This window comes from Rhineura floridana, chromosome 1 (genome assembly GCF_030035675.1).
Source record: "Rhineura floridana isolate rRhiFlo1 chromosome 1, rRhiFlo1.hap2, whole genome shotgun sequence".
Taxonomy (NCBI): Eukaryota; Metazoa; Chordata; class Lepidosauria; order Squamata; family Rhineuridae; genus Rhineura; species Rhineura floridana.
Genome location: NC_084480.1, coordinates 319820521 through 319834139, shown reverse-complemented (window position 1 = coordinate 319834139; position 13619 = coordinate 319820521). Strand labels below are relative to the sequence as shown.

The following is a 13619-nucleotide window of genomic DNA, read 5'->3' as shown; positions in this document are numbered from 1 at the left end:
AGGGGTAACTGGGAGCTCCCTCCCGCAATCCGTGGCAGGATCGGGAGCCAACGCTGCCACAGATCGCAGAAGGGAGCACTATCCACCCACCCTGAGGGGCCCTTAGCCAGGGCCCAACTTGTCCACCCTCTGGCACCAGCCCTGTTAAAGAAAATCCAAAACCCGTGAGATATGTGGCCAGCAGCCAATAGGTGATTCTTATTTACATGAAGGAAAAGTTTGGGAGGATTGGACCCTATCACTCTCAGACTCTGGGGGAGGAGTTGGAAAAGGAATGTTCTTGGGAAAACAACACCAGTCTCAGGTACATGAAGTCATTGCTCACCGTACAGAGCTTGGAACTCTTAGTTTGTCCTCAGTTTCACAAATATATCAGAGCTGATTACTTTACCTCCTGAATAAGGATGGGGGACAAATTCTGTTCACTTCTATCAAGTTTGCACTTTCCAAAACAATATGAGGACCGAAGCATAGATTCACACTGATCCAAATTTTCTTAGGCAGTTCTCCAACCAAGGAATATTTACAAAAATGCATATATTAGAGGGAACGTATGCACGAAAACGCACACGTTAAGGAAAATAACAAACTAAAATGCATTATATTAGGAGAGATTGGTTGCAAAAATGGATACATCAAAGCAGAATTTCACACTAAAATGCTTAAGAATTTGCTGCGAAAATGTGGAGAACCAAATTTAAGAATTGGAAAAATGAGAAATGAAGAGAAACAAAATCCTTCCTTGACAGATCCTCCCATCCTCTCCGTTTCTCATTTTTCCAAGCTTAAGTTCAGTTCACCCAACTTCCGCATCAGCTTGCTTTAAAAACACACACCAAAATGTCAGTATTTTAGCATGCGTTTCTCCTAACGTACACATTTTGCAAGAACTTTCCCTAACTTAATGTATTTTTGTACGCTATTTTCATTAATATATGCATTTTATGCATGCTTTCCTAAAATTTGCATTTTTGCACACAATATTAGGACAGAGAACTGCATTGCAACATTTAGAGAAGTGCAATTTTTGGAGGATGGCTGCGTTTCGGTAGGTTCACGTGAAAATGTGAGCTGAACTGACTTTCCCCGCCATCCCCACACAAGAGTAAACCCCACACCATAGGCACAAGTAAGCCATTAGACTCCTTCCCTGTTATAACCCATTTAAAGACTTCTCTGTGCCAGAAACACTTAACGGGTGGGTGGGAGAGAGAGAGCTGTCTGTGTTTGCACATGTACGGCCTGTTGTTTCTTCTGATGGGCCATAAATAAGATATTTTCCCTGTCCACCTGGCCTGTTTGTCTCTGTGAAATATTCATCAGCAGCTGACTAAGTTTTAAGCAAGGGCTCAGCCATCCAGGTGGGGCTCTCTTCTACTCCAACTGCCGGGGGAAGGACGAGGGAGAAGGTGCTGTGAACGTCTCGTCTCTTCCCCTCCCCTCTTGCTCTGAATTGCTGTTTCAGTCTGGGCCTTCCACTGCCCCACTGACATGCAGCCACCAGGCGCCACTGGTGGTGATGGGCACCAACATGGGTGGTTTTTTAAGGGGCACGGTTACTAGCAGGGCTGTGGAGTCGGAAGCAATTTTCGGTGGAGTCAGAAGAAATGCACCAACTCCGACTTCAAAATAAAATTAATATTTTAATATAAACATTAATTTATTAATATTAATAAAAGTTGCCATTTATGAAGGAGTCGAAGTCGGACAGTAGAAAAATAGAGGAGTCGGAGTCGAAGGTTTGGCATACCGACTCCACAGCCCTGGTTACTAGGCATGATAGCTGTGCATAGTAGTACTTCCCGCCTCCACAATATTATTTGCTGGAGAGCACAAGTAGGGAGTGCGCTGCTGTGCTCAGGCCCTGCTTGCGGGCTTCCCACTGGAGCATCTGATTGGCTGCCGTGAGGAAAGGATGCTGGGCGAGATGGGCCTTTGATCTAAGCTAACTCCAGCACTCTTCTGATGATCTTCTGCTTAAACTTAGAATTGAATTATTAATGATACAACAAAGGAACAGTACATATGATAAGTGTCTCCATTATCGAAGGCAATTCAAACTTTGCACAGAAACACAAGCAGTCTCTTCTTGTCGTTCATGTCATGTGCCGTTGCTGAGGACAGGCAAATATGTCACTTGCAGTTTCTCATTTTTCCAGTCTTATATTCAGTTCTCCACATTTCTGTCAGTTTGCAATTTTTTTTAAACAAAGTCCTCGTGAAAATCCATCAGCATGTTAGTGTGAATGTCTCCTAATACACACATTTTGCAAAGCATTTCCTCCCAATACAACGCATTTTTGTACGTAAGTTTCCCAGATATATGCATTTTCACACGTTTTATCCTAGTATACGCATTTTAGTACCCATGACTTGGCTGGAGATCTGCACCGCAACATTCGGAGAAGTGCAGATTTCGACGGATGGCTGCATTACTATTCTCGCATTGCTTTGGGAAGTGTGGTAAGTCTCCCTTTAAATGTGAACTGAATCAAAGTTCTCCCCCCGCCCTCGTGCAACATCCAAGGGAAGGATTGCACCCTCCTTCAAAGATTCTAGATCTAAAAAAATTAAAAGGAGTTCCCCCTCTGAATACCGCTTACCCTATTCATAAGGTCACCCGTAAGTTGGAATCAACTTGAAGGCAGTCCATTTTATTTTCATTTTTCAACCATGAAATGTGTGCACTGCAAGCTGGTAGCAGACAGGTATCCCTGTTCCTGTGGTCAGAGAGTGCACGTGTCACCTGTACCATATCTCCAATTCACATTACTGCAAGAAGTCTAATATTTCCTTTTAAGAGTAGTGGTTATTCTTTTAAACTTAAAATTGTTCAAGAAATGCTGTATTCACATTTTCACTCTTTCACAGAAAAGCCTCAGCAAGTGAAGCAACTTTCAGCAGTCAAAAGATGCAGTTACGGAGTTGGCATGCAAGAACAAAACAAAGAGAGCGATTTTAAAAACAGACCAAGGAAAGGCAGGAACCTGGTTTATTAGCCTAGCTCAGGCCTGCCAGAACGGGTGCCCTGGAGATGTTGCTGGATTGTAGCCCCCACGAAGGATGGCCAATTCCCAACAATAACGGGAGTTGGAATCCAAGAAGATCTGGAGGCCCCCCGTTTGGGAAGGGCTAAATGAGCGGCTTTTCCAAGTCAGCTTTTGCCAGTAGAAAATCCAGGTCTTCTTTTTCTCAACGATCATTGTTCTGGTTTTATTTTTGAGGGGGAGAGAGAGGATTAGTATTAATTGAACAAGGGCCTTCTCAGTGGTGGCCCCCAAATTATGGAATGATCTTCCTGATGAGGTGCGCCTGGCATCAACACCGCTATCTTTTCGGTGCCAGGTCAAGACTTTCCGCTTCTCCCAGGCATTTTAGCATGTGTTTTTAAATTGTTTTAAATTTTTAAATTGTGTTTTAAATTGTTTTTAAAAGATGGGTTTTTTAATTTGTATATTTCTTTTAATGTTTTTAGTTACTGTAAACCGCCCAGAGAGCTTCAGCTATGGGGCAGTATATAAGTACAATAAATAAATAAATAAACACACACACACCCAATATATCTTAACTGACTCCATGGCTAGGAGTGCCTTGCTTCAGCTGATATGACTGCTACAGCCATTTCTGGATTGGGGTAGACTGAAAACTGTCAGCCATGTGCTGGTAACCTCCAGATTGGATTACTGCAATGTGCTCTATGTAGGACTGCCCTGGAAGCCGCAGCTGGTGCAAAATGTAGCAGCTCAACTGTTACCTCCAGGAGTGGAAGATGAGTGTCACGTTACTCCACTGCTGAAAGAATTGCACTGCCTGCCCATTAGCTGCAAGGCTAGGTTCAAGGTGCTGGTATTGGGGTACAAAGCCCTATACAGCTTGGGATCAGGATAGTAAAAGATCACCCCATCCCCTATACATCCAACCAGTCACTGCATTCTGCAGGAGACGGCATCCTACAGATACCAACCTTGAAGGAGGTCCATTCTGCACAATGTCAGCATCAGGCCTTTATTGCGATGGCGCCTACCTGCCAGACCTCCTTCCCATTGCCTATTAGACAGGTGCCTTCTCTATGGTCTTTTCAGTGCCTGTTACAGATGTTCCTCATTCAACAAGCCTCCTGAAAACTTGGTATCCGTCTTGGATTTGAACTGATGTTACATATATGCTGTTCTTTTAAACCATTTTTACATTTAAAATTGTTTTCATACATGCAATTGTTTTACATATGTTTATCATGGTCAGTCACTTTGGGATACCTCATGGAAAGCAATTCATAAATAAAATAAATAATATTTTTTAGAAAGTTATATAGGTAAGCCATTTTACAATTTAAAAATTCAATTATTTCACAGTAAAATTATTTGGGGGAGAGAGTGTATGTGGGGGGATCATATTGCAAAAAATATCAAAAAGGTAAAATAAAGTAAGCATTAAATATGAAAGCCAATTCTGGTTTCACTATTGACTATTCAGCAGGAACATTTCGTGCACAATCCCGATGAAATGAAGCTCTCCAGGGCTGCTTATTTTAATGGGAGCAAGTTGTACACATTCTAATATTCTGCCTTAAAAGGTGCTTAGCTTCAGCAGGAGTGGGTCTTTGTTTTTAATCATTCAGATTTGCTATGGAAGGGGGAGTGCCGGTGAAAGACAAAAGCAAGTGTTTCAGAGGTATATTCCTTTATGAACAGCACTGAATAATGGTGGCTGTTGGTCTATTTCTCTACATTTAAAGAGAGATGCAACAAATTTCAAAAAAACCATGGGTAAAAAGATCTCCCCTCCTGTCTGGGGAACACAGAAAATGGTGGTTCAAATAAATCAAAACTAAGAACTTACTTTGTTGCATCATTGAGAATATAGCATTTTAGTATTGTAGCATTTAGCATTTTAGTATTTTTAGTATTTTAGTTAGTATAGGCCTTTGGAAATTTAATGAGTCATGTTTTAAATTGCTTAATGTGTAGTTTTTTAAGTTGTATGTTGATATTTTGATGTTGTAAACCGCCCAGAGAGCTTCGGCTATGGGGCGGTATAAAAATTTAATAAATAAATAAATAAAATATAAAATGCATCATGTACAACTTAGCACTTATTTTGGTATATTTATGGAATTCAAAAATGCATCAATGACAACCACAGGCACACGTTATAATAAAATTATGCAACACCTAGTTTTACACAGAGGGGAAAGAAATCAATTGCTTTCTCCAAGTTTGCCAACTGTACTGACAGATCCAAATCTATCAATAATATTAGAAAGCCGAATTCTTCCATTTCAGAATGCCTAGCTAAGGGTAAAGAAGACCAGAAATTTCTCTCTTCACTCTGTGCCTTTTGAAAGCATTATTTATGCTTTGTGAAATTCACTTCCTACATATTTAAGCGAGTGGGGAAATGAGTACGAAATGCTTTCACAGCCAAGATTATTAGGCAAATTCAATTTTAAAATATCAGCATCAGCACCTGACCTAGAGAAAGTATTTTCTCAAACAAGCCTCTGAATACATCTCTAGCGAGATCTCTCGTGAAAGCTCTCTTAAAATGAACTGGAATTGGGCGTGAAAAGAACTTATGCACAACTCCCTCCCACTCGTTTAAATGGAGCATGCCTAAGAGATGCCCTAATGTCCACAGGTTTACACGCTGCAAAGATGCATCTATGTCTCAAACAGTCTCTTCCCTGCTTGAGGCATCTCAAACAAACAGCAAGAGGAAAAGCTCTTCCTAGAGTGCAGCCCTTGGCACTTGAATATCACCATAATTGCTGCACCAGATCAAACTGGGATCCAATGAGCCTGTGTACACCGCATACATTTAAGCACATTTCCCTTCCTCCCAAAGAATCCTGGGAACTGTAGTTTACCCCTAACGGAGCTACAATTCCTAGTACCCTTAACAAACTACCGTTTCCAGGATTCCTTTTGGTGGAGGGGAATGTGCTTTTAAATGGTGTGCACTTAGCCATCAATCAGCCTTCTGACTTCAACAGCGGCCAACTAGATTCTGCCTGGAAGCCCATAAAAAACACCATGAAGGTTTCTTGGGTTGATGACCAATGAATCTAACGTTTGCCATATGGACCCCTCCTCCACAAAGAATCGCTCCAAACAGTCTTGTGGAGAAGGAAAAGATGGAATTGAGATGCTTCTGATTACATATCTGGATTGTCCTAATAGGCCAAATTAGAAGCTTTAGATTTAAAAATAATGCAACATCTTTTACAATTGTTTTGGTCGGTTTCCCAAGAAATGTAACTGCAATTGGGACGGAAGAGAGGATGTTTCCAGCCCCAGGAAGAGCTAATAAAGCCAGTGAAGACTGGACAAGGGAATTCACCCTGACTTCGTGGGCTGAAGTAGAAATAAAAGGAAAAGCGTATGGACAGATCTGATGTTCTCACGTATGTGAAGCAGGCATTTTCTGAGCCTCAACTAACAAGGCTGCATTAAGTTGTCCCCAGCAAATCAACACTCTGAAAAAAAACTAGTTTGCTAGGCGGATCACTCTGCCAGGGAGTGCGAAGCTATCAAGTGTTAGGATGTTATCCAGCATGAGATGACCTGACAGTTTCTGAAAGCCTAAAATTGCAACTCCACAACAAACAGCAAATATCACAGACCACTATTTTTTTTAAAAAAAAGGAAATCTATTTCTAGCGCTCAACTTGCCACCAAAAGGGGCTTGAACACACATTTGCAGGGTGTTCCCTAAAAAAAAAACACTGAAGAAAGAGAAGTTGGTCATCCTTTCCAAACCAGCCACTTAAGGCAGAAGAATCCCTTTCTATTATTCTTAAAACACCAGGGAATGAAATATTAGAGTTCTCCTAGCTAGTGGGCCTTTAGGACATCTTACCATTAAAAATGAATATTGTTCAGGAAAATGTTTAAATTGAAACTGTAATGAAGAAAAAAATAGAGAAGTTACTAGATGGGAGAGAAATTCTATTCTGCTCTTTTAAAGGGGAATCTATCAAATTTGTACTTTCTGAAACAACATGAAAGCCGAAACGAAGGCATCCTTGACATTCGTACTTATCCACATTTTGCAATGCAGTTCACCAACCAATCAATGTTTACAAAGATGTATATATTAGGGGAAGTGTGCATAAAAATGAATGTATTAGTGAGAACGTATAAAAATGCATCATATCTGAGAAAAATTGCTTGTAAAAACTGTTTAGTCAAAACTGCATACAATCTGTTTATTAGGAGAAATTCGTACTGAAATGCTGATAAACTCTCGTGAGAATTTTTTAAAAAATCAATGTGGAGAACTGAATTTAAGATCTGAAAAATGAGAAACTGGGAACACTAAAATCGACAAACCTTCCATCCCTACAAGTCACATAGTCTTAAGTTTAATGGGGGGGGGAATCTGGCAGGTGTCCCCTGTGACGCCCTTCCCTGGCTCTCCCTGTCAGGTTCCTACCTGCTCGTGGTTACTGCCTGTCACTAGGCACCACCAGGGACTCCACCAGTCTGGACTGTCCTTTTTTATGGTTTCTCTCCCCGCTCTAGCACAGATCTCAACAGATCCCCCTGCTAGGCAGCACCACCAGTCACGTCCTATAACCAGTATTCCCAGAGACTCTGCCTGAGTCTCTCTATCAGGTTACCTCTGTGACTGAGTGCTCAAGCTGTCCCACTCTCTTTGATCTTTATATATAAAGCATACGATCCTGGTTTGCTCTGAATACTTGTGGTGCTATATTTCCCTTCACCGCTGCCACCATTTGTTTCCCTTCAGCCTTGGTATCTACCTTACCCTCCCTTCTGGTCTGTGCAACCCCAGCCAAGGATCAGGCCTTTGGTAAACCAAATATATTTATTAAATAACAAAGAGAACAAGATTTCTTTATAAAGGCACTTAAGCATATGGTTTCATCTATTCCTGAGGTACTGGTCTTAGTATTAATCTGAACTCCACACTCTCCCCACATCCACCAACTCTCCACCCAATCTCCTCTCAAACCCACCAAAACAACCCTCTCAAGTCCACCAACGTCCCCCCCAGATTTAACTGTCATTCTTCCTTTTATACTTTCAGCCATTCAAAACACTCAGCCAATCATCCAGCATTCTATTGCCCATTCACTCCCCCTTCCTCTTTCATTCCACTTACCATGTATCTCCTATACAAACAGCACTTACCATATTTACACTAATACAGGATCATCACATCCCCCACCACAACTATGATTCTATATAGTTGGCCATCATATAAGCCATACAAGCCATGTACAAAATACACACACTCATACAAGCTAGACATCATCTTGTCTCATTTCTGTAACAAAAATGTAGTATTACCAGACGTCAGAGGAACAACGGCAATTGTGTTGCAGAGATCTGTCCTTTAATAATTCTCCTAGTCCAAAGTCAAGTTATTCATTAAATATGAAATATGTTTCATTTATTCCCCACCTTGTGGTCCCTGGGACTTCAGCAACTATTTCGCTTTATTACATTGATGGCTATTAAAACTTCTTTAAACTGACTATCAACGTCAGGACTGGTTTGATGAGAATGATAGTGGGATTGAATTTATAATTGACAAGAAAAGGAAAGCCTTCCAGATATGGCAAAAAGACATTAACTGTGCTGCTAGAGAACTGAAGAACGCCTGGTGGATAAAGAAAGCTCAAGAAATCCAGCATTTTGCAGATGCTCACAATGCACTGGGCTTTTTTAACGCCACAAAGGCCATATATGGACCAACAAATTACTGTACAAATCCCTTAAGTTCAGTGGATGGTACCAAACTTCTAAAGGACAAAGAGTCTATTGCACTGCATTGGAAAGAGCATTACCACAACCTCCTTAATCGTAACTCTATTGTGGCGGATGAGTTCTTCTCACAAATCCCGCAACAACAAAAGAGTTGAGCTTGCAGTATCCCCTAATTTGGATGAAGTCAGTAAAGCCATTAATCACATGAAGAATAACAAAGCTGGTGGATCTGATGGGATTCTTGCTGAAGTCTTTAAAGAAGGTGGGCCTGAATTTACACAACAACTTCATAAGCTCATCGAAAAAATCTGGATGAGGGAGGATCCCAGAAGACTTTAGGGATGCCATAATTATCACTCTTTTCAAGAAGGGTGATAGAACAGATTGTGGAAACTACTGAGGCATCTCTCTTCTAGCTACCGCAGGTAAAATCCTTGCAAGGGTACTCACAAATCGCCTCCTACCCATCTCAGAAGACATCCTCCCTGAATCCCAAAATGGTTTCCGCCCTTCCAGGGGGACAGTGGACATGATCTTCATTGCACGACAGCTTCAAGAAAAATGCAGGGAGCAAAACCAACCTCTGTATATGGTGTTTATTGATCTGACTAAGGCCTTTGATACTGTAAATCAAACTGCTCTCTGGACCATCCTTCTGAAAATTGGATGCCCAGATAAATTTGTGAATATTTTGCGACTCCTCCATGACAACATGACGGCAACAATTTTGGATAACAATGGCTCTCAAAGTGATCCATTCAAAATGGGATCAGGTGTCAAACAGGGATGTGTCATTGCTCCGACCTTATTTGCTATTTTCATCGCCATGATTCTGCACCTTGTTGAGGAGAAACTTCCCACTGGCGTGGAAGTCACATATCAAACAGATGGAAAGCTTTTTAATCTCAGTAGGCTGAAAGCCAAAAGCAAGGTAATTACAACCTCTCTCATGGAACTTCAATATGCCGATGATAATGTAGTCTCCGCACATTCAGAGGAAGATCTTCAAACTATCCTAAAAGTCTTTGCAGAAGCATATGAAAAGCTTGGCCTCTCGCTTAACATCAAAAAAACCAAAGTGCTTCATCAGCAAGTGCGAACCAATCCCTCTGTAGCACCATCAATCCAGTTTAATGGTGCGATACTGGAGAATGTCGATCACTTTTCTTATCAACATCGTCTGAGCTCTGAGAGTGCCGCATTCTCCTGAATGAAGAGTAGAGTGTTCAAAGATCGGGATATTCGCAGGGGGACCAAAATGCTTATTTACAAAGCCATTGTACTACCAACCTTCCTGTACGCCTGTGAAACATGGACCATCTATAAACGCCACTCCCAACTTCTTGAAAGATTCCACCAAAGCTGCCTCGGGAAAATTCTGCAAATTATCTTTGAAGATAGGCAGACTAATGTTAGCGTGTTGGAAGAAACAAAGACCACCAGTGTTGAAACAATGATCCTCCAACCTCAACTTCGCTGGACTGGCCATGTTGTTCGAATGCCTGATCACCGTCTTCCAAAGCAGCTACTTTACTCCCAACTTAAGGATGGAAAACGGAATTTCAGTGGACAGCAAAAGAGGTTTAAAGATGTTCTCAAAGCTAATCTAAAAAAATGTAACATAAGCATTGAGAATTGGGAAGCCTTGGCCCATGAGCGTCCCAATTGGAGGTCGGCCATTATCAAAGGCGCTGTGGACTTTGAAGAAGCACGAGTACAGGGCAAAAGGGACAAATGAGCTAAGCGGAAGGCACATCAAGCAAATCCTCATCGTGACCATCTTCCATATGGAAACCTATGTCCTCACTGTGGGAGGCTGTGTGATCCAGAACTGGCCTCCACAGTCACTTACTGTTACCACTGTTAAAGACCTTAACCTGGAAGACAATCTTACTCGGCCATGAGTGATCGCCAATGAAATGAAATATATATATTTTTAAGTGCTCACATTTTTTTAAAAAAAATACACCATTTTTAGATTAAGAGAGTTTGAAGCATAATCCGGTGTACTGAGTGTTGGTCTTCAGCCCAAGAAGCTGGAGGTCTTGGCTCCCTGGTGTCACAAGATGGCCCTGGACACAGCACAGACAACTCTAGCGTCCAATCTATAAAATGGAAATGATAGCAACCTACCACATGGGATGGTTGGGAAGAACTATGCGGTATAGGTATAAATGAAAAAGTGACTGTGTAATGATACAAAGTAGCTGGAGGTAGTAAGTACTATACACCCAAAAATTATCCTTTGTGTAATTTTGATGAATATTTATCAAATGTAAACTGTGTATATTTCATTTCAATATCTTTAACTTATTTATTTATTGCATTTGTATACCGCCCCATAGCCGAAGCTCTTTGGGCGGTTTACAACAATTAAAAACATTAAAAACAAATATACAATTTAAAAACACATTTTTTAAAAAAACAATTTAAAAACACAAACTAAAATGCCTGGGAGAAGAGGAAAGTCTTGACCTGGTGCCGAAAGGTAACTGTGTTGGCACCAGGCACACCTCGTCAAGGGTATCATTCCATAATTTGGGGGCCACCACTGAGAAGGCCCTCTCCCTTGTTGCCAGCCTCCCACAGGGTAGGCACCTGCAGGAGGGCCTTGGATGTTGAGTGTAGTGTGTGGGTGGGTTTGTCTCGGTAGAGGTGTTCCATCAGGTACTGTGGTCCCAAGCCGTATAAGGCTTAATAGGTTAAAACCAGCACCTTGAATCGAGCTAGGAAACATACAGGCAGCCAATGCAACCGGGCCAGAATCGGTTTTATATGTTCGGACCATCTGGTCCCTGTTACCAGTCTCGCCGCTGCATTTTGCACAAGTTGCAGTTTCCGAACCGTCTTCAAAGGCAGCCCCACGTAGAGTGCATTGCAGTAATCTAACTTGGAGGTTACCGGAGCATGGACAACTGAAGCCAGGTTATCCCTGTCCAGATAGGGGCGTAGCTGGGCCACCAACCAAAGTTGGTAGAAGGCACTCCGTGCCACCGAGGCTACCTGAGCCTCAAGTGACAGAGATGGCTCTAGGAGAACACCCAAGCTACGAACCTGCTCCTTCAGGGGGAGTGCAACCCCATCCAGGACAGGTTGGACATCCACCATCAGGTCAGAAGAACCACCCACTAGCAGCATCTCAGTCTTGTCTGGATTGAGCCTCAGTTTATTAGCCCTCATCCAGTCCATTGTCGCAGCCAGGCACCGGTTCAGCACAGACTTGATGCTGGGTTTCAATATTTAACATTATTTGATCGTAAGTACTAGCATGCACTAGCATGTAGCATTCAACAGTATCCGGTATTTGACATGCAATGGTGCATGCATGACCAATTATTGTACGTGTTGCAATGGCCTATTGCTAGGCAATAAAGATTGATTGATTGATTGACATGCAATGGTATTTACAGTGTAGTTCATAGTACATGTGGAATAGCATTCCTGCTGAGATGTAACAGGTACCCGCTATCTATACTTTCCGGGAAACAACTGAAGCCATTTTTGTTCTGACAGCTTTTTCAAGGTGGATGAACAGGTCTCTGCCATAGGTGTCCATTCTGGGAAAGGGTCATAGCTCTGTGGTAGAGCATCTGCTTTGCATGCAGGTTCAATCCCTGAGGGCATCACCAGGTAGGGATGAGAAGTATCCCTGCGTGAAACCCTGGAGAGCCGTTGCCTGTCAGTGCAGATCAGAGTTTGGAAAAGTTACTTTTTTAAAACTACAACTCCCATCAGCCCCAGCCAGCATGGCCACTGGTTTGAGCTGGTGGGAGTTGTAGTTCAAGAAAGTAACATTTCCAAGCTGTAGTGCAAACGGTATTGACTATATAAGTCAGCTTCCTGTGTTCCAAAACAATACAAACTCATATTTGGGGAGAGGTTGTGTGTTGTTTCATAACTCTTTCTGCTATAGGTTTTGTTCCTCGCCTTGCGACATATGTGGAAGATTATTTTTATGACAATTGAAGGTTGACAGTTTGAGATAATCAGTTATTGATTGCAGCCAAATGTTATTGTTATTGTTAGATTTATATCCCGCCCTTCCTCCCAGCAGGAGCCCAGGGCGGCAAACAAAAGCACTAAAAACACTTTAAAACATCATAAAAACAGACTTTAAAATACATTAAAACAAAACATCTTTAAAAACCTTTTTAAAAAGCTTTTAAGACTTTTTATTTTAAAAAAAGTTAAAATAATACTAAAAAGCAACTCCGACACAGAAGCAAATATACTACACATCTTAAGCACTCACATTTTTAACTGAGATAAAATCTCACAAGTTACACTAATTTGAAAATTTGCATTCAAAATGTGAACTGCAAAGTAAAATGTGGGCAAGTTCAAAATATTTGCAAATATTAGCTGCAGTTGCAATTTCTTCTTTAGAAATGTCTAGAATTCCATCCAATGCTATAACACATCCACCCACCACAGTAAACAAGAGAGTTTCCCCTCATTTTGTCCTGAAAACAGGAATCCCGGAAGGAAAAGGAAAATTCAAACAAGTACATGAGATGATTCTTTTTTTAACCAGTGATGCTCTCAACAGAGCCATTCTGTAACAGATATATGATCCCAACAAGCCTGGCAGACAGAAGAGAATGAATTCTCCCTCATGAAGACATTGACTGAAGAAATCAGATGACGTCCAAAACATCAAATCCAAGTGGGGATTTAAAAAGCCACTTGGCTGACGTAGAAGCAGGAGGCAGCTTTGCAAGGAAAAACTAAAATGTCATCTCTTGCCGACAGAGACTCCAACCAACTTGAGGCGAAAAGATTTTTCTGGGCTCTCCTCCCTCCCACCGGGGATTGAAGGAACAGCCAAGAGAATTCTGTGCATTGCACTCAACACATGTCGCATTTCACACCCTCCTTTTGGGA

The 13619-nt window shown here is 41.6% G+C and overlaps 1 protein-coding gene across 2 annotated transcripts in view; it reads right to left on the bottom strand.

Annotated features, from left to right (window-relative positions):
* Nucleotides 1-13619, bottom strand: part of MAFA (MAF bZIP transcription factor A) — a 72860-nt gene that overhangs the window by 42073 nt on the left and 17168 nt on the right. The window lies entirely within an intron of this gene.